The sequence below is a fragment of the Pelodiscus sinensis genome, chromosome 4 (genome assembly GCF_049634645.1).
Source record: "Pelodiscus sinensis isolate JC-2024 chromosome 4, ASM4963464v1, whole genome shotgun sequence".
NCBI lineage: Eukaryota > Metazoa > Chordata > Testudines > Trionychidae > Pelodiscus > Pelodiscus sinensis.
In genome coordinates, this window is record NC_134714.1 from 60538905 (window position 1) to 60560349 (window position 21445).

Consider the following 21445-nt stretch of genomic DNA (forward strand, 5'->3'; position numbering starts at 1 on the left):
GTTCCTCCTCGTGGAATGAGGAGTAACGGTAGTTCGAACTAGGAAGCCTAGTTCGAACTACCTAGTTCGTGCCGCGTGTAGCCGCGCGGCACGGGGTTCGAACGAGCGGGGATTTAAAAATGGCGGCGCTCCCACTTATGCAAATGAAGCCCGGGAAATTCAAATCCTGGGCTTCATTTGCAATTGCGGTATGCCTACATTACCCCGCTAGTTCGAACTAGCGGGGTAGTGTAGACATACCCTAACAGAGTTCAAAAAAGAGCTTGATAAATTCATGGAGGTGAGGTCCAGAACAGGCTATTAGCTATGGGGTAAGGAATGGTGTCCCTGGCCTCTGTTTGTCAAAGGCCAGAGATGGATGGCAGGAGACAAATCACTTAATCATTGTCTTCGGTCCATCCCCTCTGCGGCACCTGGCACTGGCCCCTGTCGGCAGACAGGATACTGGGCTAGATGGACCTTTGGTCTGACCCAGTATGGCCATTCTAATGTTCTTATGGTCTTATGTGTGTCTGCGTTGCACTGTCCCTAAGGTAAAGCACATGGCTTCAACTCTTGTCACTGTCTGTGAGCAACACAACATTGATACTGTAGTCATGTTTGCGTGCACATCCCCACATTGCTTGGGAGCAAGTGTGGCAGACAGGGTCTGGGTTCTCAGACCACAGTCAACTGATGTCCTTGGAGACGGAGCCAGGGTGACTGGGGAGTGTACCGTCCATGCAGCAAAACTCAAGTGGCCATAGGCCCAGGCTGACCTCTTCCCCGCTCCCCCTCCCACTAGCCCTCACACAAGTAGCCCAGGGAATTGTATGGCTGCAGTGAGGGGTTTCCCTCCTGGGCAACTGTGGCGGGGTAGCCCCGCCCCTCCCGGAAACTGCCGGGACGCCGCGATCGTGGGGGAAAAGCTCACCCCCCGACGCGGCTTGGAGAGCCGCCCGCTTTCCCCGAGAGGGAGGGCCGGCGCACCGGCCAGGTGACGAGCCGGGACTGGCGGACGCTACCGCCAAGGGGCAGCGGGAGGAGGCGGGAGGAGGGACGTCATCTGCCTGCACCGGGCGGGCAGTTCAAATGGGCGCAGAAGGCCGGCAGACAGGGGGAACGCCGAGGGGGCGCATTCCCCCCAGGAGCCGGTGGACGGACGCGGGTACTAGAGGCCCTGGGCAGGACCAGAGTGGGAGCCCAGGTGAGACAATTGGACCTGGGGGAAGAAGTGGCCCAGGGCGGGGACGCGGACCCTGAGAGCAGGGGAGTTTAGGGGGCTCGACCCCCCCGGTAGGTGGGGAGTCTTTCCCTGACCTTAGGGCCCTGGGTCGGGGTCCGGAGCGAGGGCGGGCCCGGACCCCCTTCCCCCAACCGCCTAATGGAACCGAGTGAAAGCGGTCACATCGAGGCGCTAACGACTGGGAGACTGAGGGGGGCGGACGTAAGCCCCCCCGCACAAGGGGGGAACCCCTACAGCAACCTAGGGGTCGGGAGCAGCCGAGGGACTCCCTGGGGTCCATGCTCACAGGGCTGGCTCGCTGCGTTTTTCCCAGGAACAGATGCTGTGTTGCATGGCCAGGCATGGCTGCGTGCTGTCTGTGTGTGGCACTCTTCGGGAGGTGTGGGGTCTGGCCTGAGCTCTTGGGGCCTTGCCTGCTTCCAGTCGGCATCCCCCCTCACTCTCCCGGGCAGGATGTGGGTGAGCAGCAAGGTCCCAGGCATGCTCTGGAATTGCCTGCCACGTCCACATGCCACACAGTCAGGCCATACTAGGTTGCACGTGCTGCGTACTGCTGCACGATGTGCAGCTTGAACTGCCTGAGTGACACTCCCTCCTCTTTCCCCTTGAGCACTCACCTCCCCCCGCCTTGAGAGGGAGAAGCATAACACTCACCGGAGGAGCCGTTGCCAGCCTCAGATGAAGCCCAGGAGGCTGCTAAGCACTGGCTCCAGGTGCAGGGTGACGGTGCTGCTGTGGTCATCACCCTTATCCTCAGACCTGGAAGGCAAGTCACCCTCCTCCTACGCGTCAGGTGGCCTTGTCACTAGGGGGTGAAGGCTGGTGTCCACTGGCACTGAGGGCCCTGAGACTGCTGTCTCACTGATGATGGAGTGGAGGTGGTCATAGTGGGGGCAGGTGTCAGCTCCTGTGCCCTCACCTTCGCCCTTGGTGGCCCGGACATAGCCCAGGCGCAACTCCTTGACCCGGACCTGTTCAACAGTCCAGGCTGGATGTCCCTGGTCCAACAGCGCCTGGGCCACGCAGCTGAAAATGTCTGTGTTGTGGCAACAGGCAAGGGAGCCATGGAGGGCTTCCTCTTCTGTCCACAGGCCCAACAGGACCTCCACCTCAGCCCGGGACCAGCAAGGGGCATGTCACTTGGTTCCCCTCCGGGCCTGCTGGGAGCCCTGGAGTGGCTGCTGGGAGGAAGGTGCAGGCTCACGGGGTGTCTGTGGAGCAGACATCTGGGCTCCTGGGTGTAGCAGTGCAGAGCCGCGTGGTGGAGCGACTGGCTGAGGTGCTGCTGCCACGCGGTATCTGCAGGCTGCATGTGGCTTTCAGGGGAGGTTTGGCAGCCAGGAAGTAAGGAGCTGTGAGTGCGCGTACGGAGCATGTAGACACTTGGCAAGTTTTTGCGTAAGAATGGCTTTTCTTGCACAAAAAGCCTGCAATGCAGACATAGCCTATCAGTCCACTGCCTACCTCTTTATCTATTTACACTAGCCCCTCACAGAATCTTGATGGAAGGTTATGTGCCCTATTTGAATGAGTGGCTCTAGTGTCACCACTTCCAACTCCTGAGCACAGGAAACATGCTAGTGGCTAGCCACAGCCAATGAAGATTAGAGCTGCCCCGAGGCTATACTACAATACCTTGTTATTTCGGTGACCATTCACATAGTGGTGATTGGCAAATGAATACTTGCAATAATCCCTTCATTAGCACATAGATTCTGGAATCAGAGGTGCAGAAGATGCTGCAGAGCCCCTTGGCTTGAAGTGGTTTCCATTATATACAGGGTTTACAAAAACAACAAGGAGTCCTGTGTCACCTTACAGACTAACAGATTTATCAGGACATAAGCTTTTGTGGGTAAAACCCACTTCAGATTAATGTAAACAGGATTTACAATTTACTTCAGTGATTCTCAGCATCCCCATCGTAAAAATTGTTCCAGCACTCCCGCATTAGCAATGTATAGTCCATTTGTTCACATAAAAATTCAGATCATCTGATCAGTGGTGGAACTCCACTGACATCTCCATTTGGTATCTGCAATTGAACAAATGCAAGTATCTAATTAATTCAGGAAAACACACAGTTTGGTCAGATACAGGCAGTCCCCGAGTTACGTCTTGGGGACGCCTGGGGCAGAGCAGCTGGGGTGCTGCTGGGTTGCTCCAGTAGTGCCGAGGAGCCGCGCTACTGGAGCAACCCAGCAGCACCCCAGCTGCTCTGTCCCAGGCGTCCCCAAATCAGCCGCTACTGAAACTGACCAGCGGCTGACTACAGGAAGCCCGAGGCAGAGTTGCTCTTCCCCCGGCTTCCTGGAATCAGCCGCTGATCAGTTTCAGCAACAGCTGACTTGGGGACGCCTGGGGTTCTTAAGTTGAATCTGTATGTAAGTCAGAACTGGCATCCAGATTCAGCCGCTGTTGAAACTGATCAGTTTCAGCAGCGGCTGAATCTGGACGCCAGTTCCGACTTACATATAGATTCAATTTAAGAACAAACCTACAGTCCCTATCTTGTACGTAACCCAGGGACTGCCTGTAATTTGCAAATGAGGAAAAAGGGGCTAAATCTGTTGACTAAATAGTTCACTTTGAATGCTCAACCAGCTGTACTCATGATGGAACAGTAAGTAGAAGAGCAAAATCCTTAGTATTGCTGTTCAGTGGGCACTGTTGTGAGTTACTATGACATACCAACCTAATCATGTGTGACTTGATAACATTTTTTATTCTCCTCCCTCTGCAGATCCAAGTTATATTTACATTCCTTATCAGGGCTAGACCATCAGACCAATGTTTAGAACTGTTTACATTCTGGTGAATGAACTGAGAATATGTTAATAACTGATGGAATCAAGAATCTCTGGCAAGTAGATTTGCCTCTGTTGAGACAGCCTTTACTACTGATGTAGGTGTTTAAAGAAAGAGGAATGTCAACTTTTGGTGCAAGAAAAACAATATTTTTAATAGGCCTTGCTCCAAAACTGAGTGTCATGTGCATTAGAACAACTGGTCACACAACAAACTCTTTGGGGGCAATGACTATCTTTTTATTCTGTTTGTTCAACTTCTAACTTCTGGAGTCCTGACCATGACTGAGGCTCCTAGGAACTATACAATATACAAATATACACAATACAAATAATAAATCTCTCAAATATACAAAGTTGCCAACTTTTACAATTATTTACAAGTCTCACAATATTAGGTGTTATTCTTAAAGCCCCAACTCCAGGAGTCATGTGCTTTCATGGGAATCTCAGCTTTCATTTTCAAAAAAGTAAGTTTCATGCTTTCAAATTTTCAAGCTTTTCTCTTCAACTATGAAATATGACTTGAGTGCACCCTCAAGGCTCAAAAACCAGAAGACAAATAAAAGGAAGGGAGTGTGTATTTTTTTGAAAAAAAATTATTATTTTATCCTAATTTCATGATTTTTGAGCATTTGGGGTAAATCTATGCAGCCTACAGGAGTAACCCCAGTCAAGAAACTTGGGACTCATATTAGCGCTCTAAAAACAGCTGTGTAGACAGTACTTTGAGTCTGACACCCTATCCTTGTCCTTGTCATCAGAGCCTGACCCTCAACTTCAAATTGCTGTTTATACAGATATTTTTGGAGTGCAAGGGTGAGCCCTACAAACCTAGGTCTGTTGATCCAGGCTGAACAGACATACTCTTAGTGTTGGCAGTGTTGTAACCTACCCTTCAACTACTACATTCCAGCTGAAAATAGTTATTTAATGCTGGGTATTGGACTAAATGAGATAAAAAATGCATATTGAATGTCTATTTGATTCCTTCCTCTTCCTCCCCTGGCAATTCTTAGTATTTGTTTTTAGGGTTCTTTCAACAGAATGAACTGTTTGGGTTAGGGATCAATTTTTATTACATGCATTTCACAGTTTGTGAGAGAGAAGAGCCTTCCAAATTTTCAGGTGAAGATGTGTAGGATGGTAATTCTGGCCCAAATTCAATATTCAGTTACATGGTTATGCATTTGGAATAATTGTAGAAATTAATGGTGTCTATTTTCACAAAAGGCTGCAAAATCTTGACCTTAACTTGGCTAGTTATCTTAGTGCTAAAATGTACTGATTATTGTGTATGCCATATACATTAGTCCAGGAATTATTCCAATCTTCTGCTAACTCATAATAAAATAAGTATTTCGGTACAATAAAAGCATCCACATTAAGTTTTGTAAATTCAGTTTAAGGTTGGTCTCATCTGTTTTTAGGAAGAACAGAAAAAATAAAATCATTAATCAGCAGGGAATGGAAAAACATTAGCAAGCATGAGGCTAAAATTTTTAAGAAAATCTTGGTAGATTTTGGAAAGAATGTTTAAAGCCTGCAGTGAAGTCTGAGGAAGATTAATTAAGCTCTTGGGTTGTATAACAAATGAAAGGCAGATACTCAGCACAGTGTTCAATGCCTTACAGTTCTAGTCTCCTTAATAGCTTCAGCCTGAAGGGAAAGTATCGATGGCTACGTCTACACTGGCCCCTTTTCCGGAAGGGGCATGTAAATTTCAGCAGTCGTCGTAGGGAAATCCGCGGGGGATTTAAATATCCCCCGCGGCATTTAAATAAAAATGTCCGCCGCTTTTTTCCGGCTTTTAAAAAAGCCGGAAAAGAGCGTCTAGACTGGCCCCGATCCTCCGGAAAAAGTGCCCTTTTCCGGAGGCTCTTATTCTTACTTTGAAGTAAGAATAAGAGCCTCCGGAAAAGGGCACTTTTTCCGGAGGATCGGGGCCAGTCTAGACGCTCTTTTCCGGCTTTTTTAAAAGCCGGAAAAAAGCGGCGGACATTTTTATTTAAATGCCGCGGGGGATATTTAAATCCCCCGCGGATTTCCCTACGACGACTGCTGAAATTTACATGCCCCTTCCGGAAAAGGGGCCAGTGTAGACGTAGCCATTTTGTGTAGGTGGCAACTCCAATAGAGCCTACATTATAGTCCTTGCAGGCCCCTGATCTATGTTCTGCAACCTTCTCACACTTGAGGGAATACAATTGTCACAGCACAGCACCAACCAATATTTTATTATAAGAAGTGAAATGGCAAATTCCCCATAGTCAGTGCCAAAAATTTGCTCCTAAAACGTTGTAAAAAATGTCTGAGTACGTTTAATATATTGGAAAAACTTTTGATTGTGTCAGTAATATCTAAGCTGTGATTATTGCAACTTGGTATATTAATTACAGGTGGTATTCTCCCTATTGCCCCTTTTTAGCTATTATGCCACTTTTTCTGTCTGACTTTATATCTTTGAAACATTTTGGGATCATTTTCACATAGAATTATGGACTGGCAAAGCAGTGTTATATTTTTCTATATCCTCAATGAATGGAGAATTATCCAGCAGTTAAGGTTCACGATATTCAATATCATCCTGTAAAATGGTAATTTCCTGTGTAAAAATAAACCTCCAAACTGTCTGAACTTCTTTGCATCCCTAAAGATTCAAAACAGATTTCCTACTAAGGTGATTGTTTAAACTGCAGCTATCACCAGACAGTATAAACATACAGAATTTCAAGAATCCTGTTCTCCTTTATACCTGATCTGTGTTAAAAAAATATACAGATAGCAAATGAAATATAACAGTTTTGATAATTTCCCGACTGTATCATCATATGTGTTCGTACAAGGAGAACCTTGTTATTTTTAATGTTGCAAAGTTATTTCACACTAACAAAAACCAGTTTTATGGAAGCGTTAGAATTCAGTTTAAATTGTCAAAAGTTTGGAAATTCTCAGTGAAGGTTGTTTATATTCTCTCATAGATATATTTGAAAACTAACACTTAAAAACTGAATCTTAATGTCTAGTTTTTCAGAACTAGATACTGTTTTTATTACCTAACTTCTGAGACAATTTGGGCCTGATTTTCAGAGACACTAATCTCCTACATTTTCCATTAAAATGACATGGACTTATAGGGGCTAGCATCTTTGGGGGGGAAAGGCCCAACATATCAAAAACATAGGCACTCAAAATCCTTGGTACTTTCAAAATGTAATTGCACATTCAGAATGCTATCTGGTAAATGATCTCATCTGGGCTCCTGTCCAAAAACATGCAGTTAGAACTAAAGGGAAGAATAAGAGGGACAAGTATAAAAGATTATCATCTGTCACAGTTGCAAAGTTAGAGAAGCAGAGAGTAGGAGGAAAGGCCAGGATAGAGAGACCTGAACATAGTAATATCTGATTGACTGATAGCAGGTGTAGCCCAACTGAGGCTCTTTAACAGTTAGAGTGTGGCTCACAGTGCCCCTCGTGGCCTTCTCCCTCCCCATTTCCTGCCTGTCAGACTGGGAGGGAGGAGTTGGGGGGGGTTTGCCCTGTGGTGGGATGATGGGACCAGGGGACTCTGCCCAGTGAGGAGAGGGGTCTAACTGCTTTATCTCTATACCCCAACAGGTGCTGCCCTGTGAGACAGGTGGTGTGTCTTGCAGCTCTCAAGTATCTAAATACAGTAAAACTCCATTGGTGCGGCATCTGATGGTCCAGCACCATCAGGAACCCGGAAGAACTCCGGACAGCCGGACCATTGGAGCTGCTTTGCCCTCGGCTTCCCCAATTCAGCTGCTGCTGAAACTGACCAGCGGCTGAATCAGGGAAGCCAGGGCAGAGCAGCTGGAGTGCTGCCAGTAGGTCCCGTAGCGCTGCCCCTCGGCGCTGTGGGACCAACTCTGCAGCACCCCAGCTGTCCCCAATTCAGCTGCCGCTGAAACTGACCAGCGGCTGACTCCGGGAAGCCCGAGGCAGAGCTGCTCTGCCCCGGGCTTCTCGGAGTCAGACACTGGTCAGTTTCAGCAGCAGCTGACTTGGAGATGCCTGGGGCAGAGCAGCTGGGGTGCTGCCGGGTTGATCCGGTAGCGTCTCCCCCTTGGTGCTGTGGGACCAACCCGGCAGCACCCAGCTGCTCTGCCACAGGCATCCCGATTCAGCTGCTGCTGAAACTGACCAGCAGCGGCTGAATCAGGGACACCTGGGACAGAGCCGGACTATCGGAAGGGGGGGGCTATGAGGGGTCTGGGATGGCATCCCCCTCACACCACCCTAGACCCCTCATAGCCCCCCCTTCTGATAGTCCGGCATATCTGATAATCCGGCACCCCTTAGGTCCTAAAGGTGCCGGATTATCGGAAGTTTACTGTAGTATTGTATGTGGCTGTGAAGTTCTGTAAATTTGGCCACCCCTGGCTAAAAGGAATAAGAAGAGCATGGACAATTTGATTTCCCAGAAGGTTGAAACTGTCAGGAGAAGCAGTTATTGGGAATTTCTTGTTTTTCCATGGACCAACATCTGCAAATTTGCAAAGCATGCAAGAAAGTTATTGAGTACTTTTCTTACGTTGTATATTTACAGTAGTACTTAGAGGCCCAAAGTGAGAGTGGGGCCCTGTTATGTTAGGCACTGAACAAACACCATGAGAGAGTGTCTCTATCTCTGAAAGCTATGTCTACACGATAGCCTCTTGAGCAAAAACATATGCAAATGAGGCAAAGCAAGGAATATCGCCATGCCTCATTTGCATAATTAATGAGGCTCCGTTTTTGTGCAAGAGGCTTTTGCACAAAAAGGAGCCATCTACACAATTCCTTTTTGTGCAAAAAACCCTCTTGCGCAAGAGCCATTCTTCCGTATTTTTTTCAGCCACGTTTTTCAGCCACGTATACAGCTCCTTTTTGCACAAAAGCCTCTTGTGCAAAAATGGAGCCTCATTAATTATGCAAATGAGGCACGGCGATATTCCATGCTTTGCCTCATTTGAATATTTTTTCCACAAAACGGGCACACTATAGACATAGCCGAAGAGTTTATAATCAAAATAGACAAGTCAAACTTTGGGAAGGAAAACTGACAGAAAAGTGACTTGATCAAGGGCACACAGCAGGATAGCAGAACTGGAAACAGAATTCAGATCTTCTTAATCCTAATCTAGTGCCCTATTCATTTGACAATGCTTCCTGTGACAGCCATCAGCAAGTCCAATGAAGCAAACAGAGGGATTGGAGGAATCCATTTTATGGCAGATATGAAAATATTGAGATCTTTAAAAAAATCTACTAATCAAAATTAATTTTCAAGAATCAGGACAGGTTGCCTATGATTAGTAGAGCAGTTTCTGTTTAAAAAAATCATTTATGAACTGTTACAGCACAGTAGTGCATGAAATTATATACCTTAGTGTCAACCGTGTGTACTTCAGAGACAGGAAATAAGAAAATGTCCCCACCCCAAAGGTTTCTGATGCTATAAAAAAACAATTACAGTATCCTGAATGCCAATGTATAGTAAATGTCAACAATGCAAAGATAACCACTGTCAATAATTAACTGCTATTTTGTTATATTCCATTCCATGCTACTTCTATTTTTAACTTTCATTCTGTTTTACACAAGCGAGTCCAAAACTTCCTATAACTAAACAGTCAGCAAGTTGTTCAGTTCCTTGCTCTCTTTATAAATCCACTTGAACTGGAATCACAGCAATCCTCACCTGACTGGATCTTCAAATAAAACAGTCAGTTTCAGTAGCCCATTCCAAATATACAAATTGCTTCTGAAAACAGATCCTACCAATATTTCTCCTTACAAGGAATGATTGCTCTTCAGTTAGTGCTCAAATTTACATCTGGCCTATACTCCTCTTCTTAATTATTTCAGATTATTTATGACCAAAATGCTGATTCATGAAACAAAAACCATGGAGGATGTTGTTTACATTAAAGAAATTGAATTATTCTTAGCTGCTTATAGAGTTATTTTTCTCAGACTTTGCTTAGAGTCTCTGTTCCACATCTGACCTTTTGCAGGGTAACAGTTACGCCCAAACAAGAGAAAGGTTTGAGGACAGCACTTACTTAGAAGTGACCTGTTTGCTGAAAAACTGTGCTGTCCTTTAATGATGCCAGTTGGACAGAATGTTTGAAAAAATAGCTGCCGGGCCTGAAGAGGCCAGATGAGGGTTTCAATACAGAAGCAAAATTCTTGTTGACTTCAGTGGGATGCCTGTCTGAGTTAAAACTGTAGGAGTAGGCCCATCATGTATATTTCACCACACAGGCACATCCAGGACTTTATTCAACAACTTAACTCAAAAAACCCCTCCAAAATGTAAATGCTAACAGGCAGATTTGAACCTGGGACTGCTGGAGTTTAGCGTAGGAGCCTCTACTGCTTAAGTTATAAACCCTGCTGAGACTCAATTTAGGCTGTAGAGCTCCTTTGTTCTTATCTCTTGCTTTAAGTGGTAACCACACAAGGGCTACTTCTATACTGCAAGTCTCTTGCGGAAGAGCAAATGCAAATGGAGCACTCATTTGCATATGCAGTGCTCTCATTTGCACTTCCTCTTCCTTTCCCTTTTGCACAAGAGGTTTTTGCGCAAAAAAGCACTGTGTAAACGGCGCCTTTTTGTGCAAAAAACCCCTTTTGTGCAAGAGCCGTTTTTCCTCATTTTTTTGAGGAAGAAGCTCTTGCCCAAAAGGGGTTTTTTTGCGCAAAAAGGTGCCGTCTACCTAGCGCTTTTTTGCGCAAAAACCTCTTGCGCAAAAAGGAAAGGAAGAGGAAGTGCAAATGAGAACACTGCATATGTAAATGAGCACTCCATTTGCTCTTCCATACGAGGCTTGCAGTATAGACATAGCCTAGGTGCATAGGATTACATACTTCCCGTAGGTGACGGGGCCCAACTGGCACTTCACAGACCCAGTTGAGATCCCACAGGCAGCCCCATCTATAACCACCACCAGGCAGATTTGAACATGGGACCTCTAGAGCTAAGTGTAGCAGCCCCTACAACTTGCAGTCTAAGCTGGACTTATAGCTCAAGCTGTAGACGCTCCTACACTGAGGACCAAGGTTCAAATCTATGTGGCTATGATTACACATACAGGAAGGCTACATCGACAGTGCCCAGTCTTGTGCAATAACATATGCAAATGAGGCACGGTGATTAATATCACCGTGCCTCATTTGCATACTTAATGAGCCATCATTTTTGCACAAGGGCCTTTTGCACAAGAAGGAGCAGTCTATACTGCTCCTTCTTGCACAAAAATCCCTTCTTGCAAAAGAGCCATTCTGCCTGAAAATAAACAGAAGAACAGCTCTTGCTCCGTGCCTCATTTGCATATGATATTGCACAAGACTGGGCAGTGTAGACATAGCCTTCCTGTTTGTGTAACCACAACCACATAGATTTGAACCTGGGACCTCAGGAGCTTAGTATAGGAGCATCTACAGCTTGAGCTATAAGGCCAGCTTAGACTTCAAGTTGTAGCGGTTGCTACACTAATCTCTAGAGCTCTAGTGTAGCCTGCTCCTTCTTGCACAAAAATCCCTTGCACAAAAATGATGGCTCATTAAGTTCGCAAATGAGACACAGTGATATTCATTGCCGCTCCTCATTTGCATATGTTCTTGCACAAAGCTGGCCAGTGTAGACATAACTGAAAAGGGGAAGTGAAGCAGTGATCTCTGTCCCTCCCAACCCTTCTGATTTATAGACAGCAACAACAGAAACTGTCATAGAATATCATCCCTAACCCCCTTTTTAGGCCAATTTCTCCCATGGCATTCTTCAACTTGTGTAACTATAGCTGTGAAATACTGGACTGTGACACTGAGGCTATAGTATTTAGAAATAATGATGCTTTTGCTACAGGTAAAACACTCCCATTTTTACAACTTCCTACACTACTTCACTTGTCCCTGATGTCACACACATAGAATTCCCTTTGAAGTCAATGGGGAGTATCAGGCATGATTTGGATGCAGGATCAGAATTTTGATCTTTAGGAGAATGAGAGGTACTCTAGGTCCATATTGTTTTTCCAGCTATTGGACAAAACCAAAAGGATGCTATTGCTTCTATATCTCATCTGCTCAAATTCCACCTCAGCTCATAAAGGCTGGATTATGTTACCATTTCTTCCAACAGCAAAATCCTGCATCTGATGTGATGATCCTTCACTCCCACAGACCAGGCCTTTGGTTTCTAACTTTAATCATAGCTATGGTATAAGTTCTGAAAGTGGTTCTTGGAGTAGGCTTCAGAGAGCAGAAGCTTCTGAACCAGTTCCAAAGTGTTAAAGCTACCATCAATGTTCATGATCTGATAGTTGTGCTCAAGTTACTACAGCAAAAACAGCTAATAAAAAACATACAATTAAACTGGTAAAAACTGCTTCTGTAGGCAATGTTCAGCTGCACAGGAAGCAGCCAAGGGAATTGCTACTGGGATGAGAAACGTGGGGGTTTTTTGCCTTCTGGTTTCAGTCCTGGCTACAAAGATTAGCCAAAACACCCACCTGCAACTGAATTATCCTGCATTTGAGATGTTTTCCTGCTGCTGTTGCTTCCATTTTCTTCCAGTGTCCCCCCATCCTCTCCCCTCTACCTATGCAAGCTACTCTGTTTCTCCATTTTGCTCACTCCAGAAGTGCATGACAAGTGCCAGGAGCTGAGTTTTCATTAGGGGGCTACTGTTGCTTGTTATCTCTAATTTCCAGATGCAGTACTGGCTAATGCTCCACTCCCCACACTGCCCACGGGTGTCAGGCAGGACAGAGAGTGATGATATGAGAATTAACTGAGGTATGACACTAAGGCTGTGTCTACACTGGGCCACTTATTCCGGAAAATCAGCCGCTTTTCCGGAATAAGCTGCGAACTGTCTACACTGGCCCTTGAATTTCCAGAAAAGCAACGACGCTCTACTGTACAAAATCAGCCACTATTCCGGAAAAACTATTCTGCTCCCGCTTGGGCATAAGTCCTTATTCCAGAACACTGTTCCAGAAAAGGGCCAGTGTAGACAGCCCAGTAGTCTTTTCCGGAAAAAAGCCTCAATCGCGAAAATGGCGATCGGGGCTCTTTTCCGGAAAAGTGTGTCTACATTGGCCACAGACGCTTTTCCGGAAAAAGTGCTTTTCCGGAAAAGCAGCCTGCCAATGTAGACGCTCCTTTTCCGGAAAAACTGAAAACGGAATAGTATTCCGTTTTAAGCAGTTCCGGAAATTCATGCCAGTGTAGACACAGCCTAAGGCTGTGTCTAGACTGCAGGCTTCTTTCAGAAGAACCTTTTTTCAGAAAAGATCTGAAAAAACTTCTTTCGAAAGAAAGCATCCACACACAAAAGTGCATCGAAAAAGCGATCTGCTTTTTCGAAAGATAGTATCCATTCAGTGTGGATGCTATCTGACATTTAAGCTGTGATTACCATGGATGGAATGGCCACCAGGGCAACTGTGCTTTTTCCTCTTTCTTCTTCTTTTGAAAGAACTCCTTCTTCCCCATCCACACGTCTTTTTCTGAAAGAGCTCTTTCGGAAAAAGGCTTATTCCTCATAGAAAGAGGATTACCAACACTGGAAAAAAACCTATGTTCTTACAATTTACTTTCGGAAAAATGCGATTACAGTGTGGACATAACTCAGGTTTTGTTGAAAAAAATGGCTGTTTTTCCAACAAAACTCTGTAGTGTAGACATACCCTAAGCCAGCAGCTTGCAAGTATGTAGTACTCACATAGCACCAGAAGGATTGGACCCCTGCAGTCCAAAGAAAGAAAGAGAAAAGTAAACATTTTAGCTCCCTTAAAAAGGAAAAAAGGGTTGCACAAAGAAGAATGACTTATGTTAGGGACACGTCTTGCTATGCTGCATTTCGCTTCAGTGAGGGCCTCACAGAGCTGAACGTTTCATGTTAGATAGCAGGAAACACAAAGAAAAACAAAGTGCATTTTCGTAGCCTGTGTGGGATGAATACACACATGTAAAGACATTAAAAGCCAGAACATCCATGGAAGCCAAAAAAAGAGCCATCTGTAAAGAATGAACCATCTAGGGAAGCGTGTGAAGCAAAAAGCAGAGAACACTCCAGCAGCGTGGCAAGTGTCTCACACAGCTGTACATGTGACACTGGCCACATGAAAGAGACTTAGGGCTCTCTTCAGTCCAAACTATAAATGCCAAACAAACCCAGGATAAGCATGAGCAAGCCAGTGGCAATGAACACACGTTACAGATGTGCTGCGGCAGGCAAATATTTCAAATATTCAATACAAGTGGAAACTCTCATTGCCAATGCAGAGGAGAACTGAATCCTAATATTGACCTATAGGGAGCAAACAATCACCTTCCTCTCAGGGTACTCTCACCATTTTTCCTTTGGAGGCAACAGATGGTGCTCCAGAACATTTGCATGGGAAGCCAGGGCCTCAATACCTTTCCGGTTGTCTGCCTCTTTTCCTCTGCAGCACAGCTTCCTCAGAAAGTACAATGCTGAGGGCCCCTTCCAGCAACTTCACTGAAACCATCCTCTTACTCAGGGACCTGCAACTACACAGGAAAAGCCACTGCTGATCAGGTCAGCCACTGCTGATCAGGTCTTGCCAAAATTTGCTTCCCTTTCACTGCACACTATAGGGCAGCCTCTGCCCAATTTTCAATTATTTACAGGTTATGGGTGAACATCAGTAGTCAGCATGAGTAAAGCGTTCAAAATTCAAATGCTTGCTTTTTAACTCCAAACTTGTACACTTGAATCTTCAGCTCAGATCAGCTGAGGTAGGGACTATAGCTGGTTGATAAAAGTCCCCAAAATACCCTGTTGTTGATCCCTAATCAATACGATGAGATGATAATACCTTGTGTTGAGATGGAAGTCTTGGAAAAATCAAAACTATCTTGCTGCATTTGCAGCTCTTCCTAGTTTCAGTTGGGCTAAAAATGCCACCAGAATAGATATTTTCATGGTAGTTCTGTACTTACGTTACTTCCCATTGAAACCACAACGTGCAATGTATAACAGTGAGCCAAACTTGTAGAAACCTGAAAGTCAGCTCCCATTTTAAAATGAAGTGTTGTATTTATTTTTTCTGAACCAGTACAAGCAAACCAAATCCCTATTATTATTCTAGCTCTGATGTTATTCACAGAAAACACCCATTAAAATCAGTGAGAGGTTCTCGATTAATAAGGACCTAAAAAAGAGCTTCTGGAATAGACCCAATATTGTATATAAATAAAAACTGCAAACCCTGCTTTGAGTTTTCCAGCTCCTGGGACACTGGACTGAACTCCATGGGATATATTATACTGCAGATGGAAGGAAGCCTCCTCCAGGTCCACAGATGTGTGCTAGCCAGACTTATGCTAACACATTAAAGGCTTAAAACACTGCACTGGCATAACTGCACCTCAGTAGCCCTTCAATGAAGATGTTACTATGCTGTCAGGAGAGAACGTCTCCAACCAACATAGTTAATCCACCTCTGAAAAGTGAATATTAATGAATGTCAACTTTGCACTCAATAATCCTGCTTTTGGGGTACATTCATTGGTCCTTTCTGTTTGCTTTGCCAATGTTATCTGAAAACAAAAGAAGATGTTACTCACCCAGTGAAGTAACGATTGTTCTTCAAGATGTGCCCCATGGGTGCTCCACTCCTGGTGTCAGGCCCCACCCCAGCACCGCGAATTGTAGAACTGTCAGAGCCATGGTCCGCTGGACCATGCATGCACGGCTTTCCTCTGGCGGCTTTTACACCTTTGATCCGTCGTGCACGGTCCAGCCCTGCTCAGTTCGTCTCACCCGCTATCTGAAATGAGAAAGAAATTCCAGAGCAGGGAGAAGGGCGGGTGGTGGAGCACCCACGGGGCACATCTCAAAAAGCAATCGTTACTTCACAGGGTGAGTATTGTCGTCTTCTTCTTCGAGTGGCCCCGTGGGTGCTCCACTCCTGGTGACTTTGGAGCATTACCCAAATATTTGAGGGCTCCGGAATTAAGGTTTTTGGGTACGAATGAGTACTGCCGTAGCCACTGAACAATCAGCAGCAAATTGATTTACTACAGCATGGTGTTTCATAAAGGTAGTATGGGAGGACCATGTTGCTGCTCGGCAAATGTCCCGAAATAGGACTCCTCTTACAAAGGCTATAGTAGTGACTACTGCTCTACTGGAATGGGCCTTAGGCAGGCACAAAAGAGGTTTATTACATATGGAGTAACACGTGGTAATGCATGAAACTATCAGTCTCGCAATACACTGGGAAGTTAAGGGTTGCCCCTTGGAGCGATCTGCCAATGACACTATGAGACGGTCTGATTTTCTGAACTCTCGCGTTCTGTAAATGTAAAACGCTAGTGCCCTCCTTACATCGAGCGTGTGTAATGCTGTGTCCTTCCGTGAAGTATGAGGTTTGGGGTAGAAACATGGAAGGACAACCGGTTCATTAATATGTAATTCCGAACAGACCTTCGGGATAAACACCGGATGAGATCTCAGCGTCACCGATTCTTTAGTAAATACTGTGTAAGGTGGTGAAGACATGAATGCTGCTATCTCGCTTACTCTGCGAGCTGACATAAGGGCAAGTTGAAACAGAAGTTTAGTGGTAGGGAATTGCAATGATATTGTGGCTAAGAGTTCAAAGGGTGGGCAAGTCAGTGCATCCAGAACGAGGTCCAGGTCCCATGAAGGCGGTGGTGGCTGCCGTGGTAGGTTGAGGTTTGTGAGTCCTTTCAGGAACCTCTTTGTCATGGGGTAAGCGAACAAGGAGAACCCCTCTTCCACATGGGGAAATGCACTAATTGCCGTCAGGTGTACTCGCAAGGAGGCTATTGCAAGGCCTGCGTCGTGGAGAGGCAGAATGTAATCAAGTATTTGGGATACAGTTGTTGTGTGAGGATCCAGGTTATTATTGTCACACCATGCTTGAAATCTGGTCCATTTGGCCAAATATGTTGCTCATGTGGAGTCTTTTCTCCTGTGCTTTAATACTTGTTTGACTCACTGTGAACATGAGCATTCGGAAGCGTTGAACCAACTAACATCCATGCTGTGAGGTGTAAGGTTTCGGGCCTTGGATGACATGTTTTGAGTCCAGAGGTTCCAAAGAAGAAGCAGGGTGTACGGTACTCTCATGGACATCTGGTGGAGTATTGAATACCAGGGCTGACGCGCCCACGCTGGGGCTATGAGGATTACTCGAGCCTTTTCCATGCTGATTTTTTCCAGGATCCTGGGCACTAGGACAACTGGGGGAAAAGCGTATAGCAACAACGTTCCCCAATGGTGGAGAAAGGCATCCTATTCCCGCTCTGGAACAATAGTTGGGACACTTCGCGTTGACTGAAGTTGCGAATAGGTCTATCGTAGGGAATCCCCATTGGGTAAATATGCGATGCAGAATGTCTGTGCAAATTTCCCATTCGCGATCGTGGGAAAAACGCCTGCCGAGTGAGTCTGTAATAGAGTTGTCGACGCCCAGTAAATAGGAGGCTGTCAATATGGTGTTGTTGCGGATACACCAATTCCACAAATGCATTGTTTCTATACATTGGATCGAGCATCCCCCTGTCTGTTGACATAATACATGGTTGCAATATTGTCCATGAGGATTCTGGTAGTCGTATTTCTTATATGGACTGAAAATGTTGGCTTGCATGTCACACTGCCCTTAGCTCAAGTACGTCCATATGTAACAGCATCTCCTGTGTGGACCAGTGACCTTGGACTGTCAGGTTGTCCATATGCGCTCCTCAGCCAGTTATTTGCTTTGACGGCAGCAGGCGATAGAAGGGAATGCCCGCCATGAGGTTGTGTGGCTTGGTCCACCACTGGAGGGATTGCCACACATGTGGAGGTACTACCACCAACTTGTGGACGCTGTGTTTCACTGGAATACAAACTGTGGCCAGCCAATGTTGAAGGCAGCAAAAATGCAACCTTGCGTTTTTAACTACAGTGGTTGAAGCAGCCATGCTTCCCATGAGTTGTAAGCAAACATGAATGGGAAGCATTGGAGCATGTGTCAGGGTGTGTACAAGGTCTTGGATCACCCCGAAACGTTCAGTTGGTAAATAGGCACGTGCTGTATTTGAATCGAGCCACGCGCCTATAAAAATCAGGTCCTTTGTTGGCTCTGGTGAGAACTTTTGCGCGTTTATGAGGAGACCCAGAGATTCGAAGGTCTGAGAGGATGTTGTCACCATTTGGCATGCCTCTGCATATGTGCACCCTCTGACGAGGCAATCATCCAAGTAGGGAAAAATTGTCACTCCTACTCTGTGCAAGGGGGCAGCCACTACTGCTAGAGTTTTGGCGAAGACCTTGGGGGCACATGCCAAGCAAAGGTCAGTACCCTGTACTGAAATTGCTCTTCTCCTAGTTGGAAATGGAGAAAGTGTCTGTGTGCCACATGGATTGCGATGTGGAAGTAGCCGTCCTGCAAGTCGAGGACTGCAAACCAATCTCCCTTGTTCAATGACGGAATGATTGTATTTAAGGTCACCATCTTGAAGCGACGTTTCCAGAGGTAGCGATTTAACTTGCATAGGTCTAAAATAGGTCTCCATCCTCCTGTCTTCTTTGGGGTGAGGAAGTATCAGGAATAAAATCTCTTCCCCCAAAACTGCTTGGGCACCCTCTCTATTGCACCAATGGTGAGTAGGCGTTGGACTTCTTGTTTCAACAGTTGCTTGTGAGAGGGGTCCCTGAAAAGGGACGGGGTGGGTGGAATGGTGAGGAAGGGGATGGAGACACCACATACTACTACTTCCAGTACCCACTTGTCCGAGGTGATATTGGAAAAATGATGATGGTATGGCTTTAGCTGATGGTGAAAAGGATGGGGAGAATTGTGTTGCATGTTGAGTATGGAAGTCGTCTTGGCATCCTCAATGGGGAAGTCAAATCTGTTGTTTTGATGAAGGTTGATTGGACAAATGGTTTGGTTGAGGCCATTTGCGTTGAGGGCATTGTCAGAAGCGCTGGTTTTCTTGGGTGCATGGTTGTTGTTTATTAAACATGTAATCATACCTCCGTTGATAGGTATAATAGCATTTGTGCCTATAAGGAGGTGTGTACATTCCTAACGGATGTAGTGTGGTACGGCAGTCCTTACCCGAATGGAGAACCTCATCGGTGTTGGCAGCAAAGAGTTTGTGTTTCTCAAACGGTAGGTCTTAGCCTGAAGCTCTCGCGGGGCTCCTTCAGAGGATAACCAGGAAGACCGTCTCATGGCGACTCCCATAGCCGTGGCTCATGTGGATGTATCTGCCAAATCAATGGCCATCTGTAGTGTGGTATTACAGGAGACATATCCCTCTTGTATTATGGCCTTCAATAAGGATTACTTAGTATCCGGAAGATGTTGTAACAAATCAGCCAACTTTGAACAGTCGTCAAAGTTATGGTTTGAGAGACGGACTAAATAATTTGCAATACATAATAACAACATGTCCGAAGAGTAAATTTTTTTACCAAACATGTCCAATTTCTTATTGTCTTTATCTGGCAACGTGTTTTTATATTGAGCTGCTTTAGTTCTGCGCTGTGCCACGTCAAATACAAGCGAGTTAGGTTGAGGATGATGGAAGAGAAAATCTAAAACTTTGACAGGCACAAAGTATTTTCTATCAACCTTTTACTTGTTGGCATAACCGATGTTGGGGTCTGCCATATTTCATCCGCCACTTCCATAATCGCTTCGTCAATAGGGAGGGCAATCTTCGCTTGATGTTCCTGTTGTAGATTTTTTTAAGAGACGGTGTTGTTTAATCGGAACGTCCGCTAATTGTATCTCTTGGGCATTTGCCACTCTTTTGAACAGGTCCTGAAACTGTTTCAGGTCATCCAGTGGAGAGGTGTCACCTGGGATCATTGCCTTGTCCAGTGAAGAAGAGGAACAATCAGTTGGGGAAATGCCTAATTGAGGATCTTCTGGTTTGGACAATTGTCCTTCTGGTTCTGAATGTTCGTGATGGATGGTTGGACTTTTCGATGGAGGAGGCGAATGTAGCTGCTGTGAATGCTCGGGTAAGTATTGCACACTGGGAGATTGACAGCTGCAGGAAGATCCCCCTGTAGGTAAGTGAGACATGATCCTAGTGGGCGTGATCATAGTCAGCCCTATAGTAGTCCCCATAATATCTTTCTGAGAGTGCTGGAGCGGAGTATCGCGAAGACCGTGCACTGAGGATATAGTAGACTTGCCACAGTGACAGTCTAGGTGACCTACGATTTGGTGACCATCTGGATGAGCGAGAACGCGATGGGGAGCGTCGTGCTTCTGTATAGATGGTGCCCCTATAGGTGGGTTGCCTGTGTGCTTGATAGGCAAGAGAGACACTGTAGTCCCGGTGCCGTCGGTGCCTTGGTGGTGAAGGAAACAGTCCTGGAGAAAAGGTAGGGGAAGGAGACAATGCCTTGTAAGTTTCCTTTGATGAGGCTTTACTAGGGAGGGAAGCCTTGTCAATTTCCCTAGCAGCTGGAGAGCTCAGGGCTGAACCAGGTTGGCTCGGTGCCGAGGAGACTCCATTCGGGGGCAGAGTTGATGCTGCTGAAAATGTGTGCGCTGCCAGGGTTGCGCACAGCGCCAGTGGTGCAGAAGCGAATGCTTCAGCATTCGGTGCCAGAGGGGTTGACACTGCTGAAGCAGGCGTCGCTTGAGCAGCCGTTTCCGGTGCTGGCTTTTGCGCTGCTGACGGAGCTGATGCGGCTCGCGCTCTCGGTGCTGGTGTGGGCGACCTTTTAGCCCTGGGAGCAGCTGGATGCCGTGGGGTGGTAGCCTCAGATGGTTTCTCAGGACATCTTGCTCTGCTGGTAGGCGGGAGGGATTCCACTGGGGACGCCTTAAATTTCTTTGTAACTGTCGTCCCAGAAGAAGCTGCCCTCCGCTTGTGTTTCACGGCCCCAGAGGTGGGAATGGCATCAGGCTCCAAAGCCTTGCCAAACAATCATTTTTAGCCTCATGTCTTGGCCCTTCCTTGCTCTCGCCATAAGCTTGCAGCAATGGGTGCATTTTTGTGGGACGTGTGTCTCTCCCAAGCACCTAATGCAAGTGTCATGGCCGTCGGAAGCCAGCATGGCTTCACAGCAGGCAGAGCACTTTTTGAATCCAGGGGACGCCGGCATCCTTCAGATTAGCCGGGACAGAGAAATTGACTAATTGTTCTCTCGTCTCTGTCCATCCCTTTATTATTTATTTTTATTTATTTATTTATTTTGGTTCTGAGGCGGCTAGCCGCAACGGCTTCACTATAACTTCTGATGACATTTTTTTATATATATATTTCAAAGAGATAACTATAGAACTATAAGTAACTGACGAAAAACTCTTAACTATTTACAAATGCTGACAGGTCTGAGGAGAACGATGAAAGACAAGAGAGATAAAGGGAGCTCCGTCCGTGAT

At 46.0% G+C, this 21445-nt stretch overlaps 1 protein-coding gene across 6 annotated transcripts in view; it reads right to left on the minus strand.

Moving 5' to 3' along the window:
* Nucleotides 1-21445, minus strand: part of LOC106732083 (uncharacterized) — a 73692-nt gene that overhangs the window by 44306 nt on the left and 7941 nt on the right. For 2 of the 6 annotated variants that reach the window (XR_012903426.1, XM_075927065.1), the window contains exon 3: nucleotides 14469-14582. The gene's annotated coding sequence lies outside the window, so the exon portion shown is untranslated. Of the gene's footprint in view, nucleotides 1-1879; nucleotides 3261-14401; nucleotides 14583-21445 lie in introns of all 6 variants that reach the window. The other 4 variants (XR_012903424.1, XR_012903423.1, XR_012903425.1 and 1 more) reach the window with 4 other exon arrangements.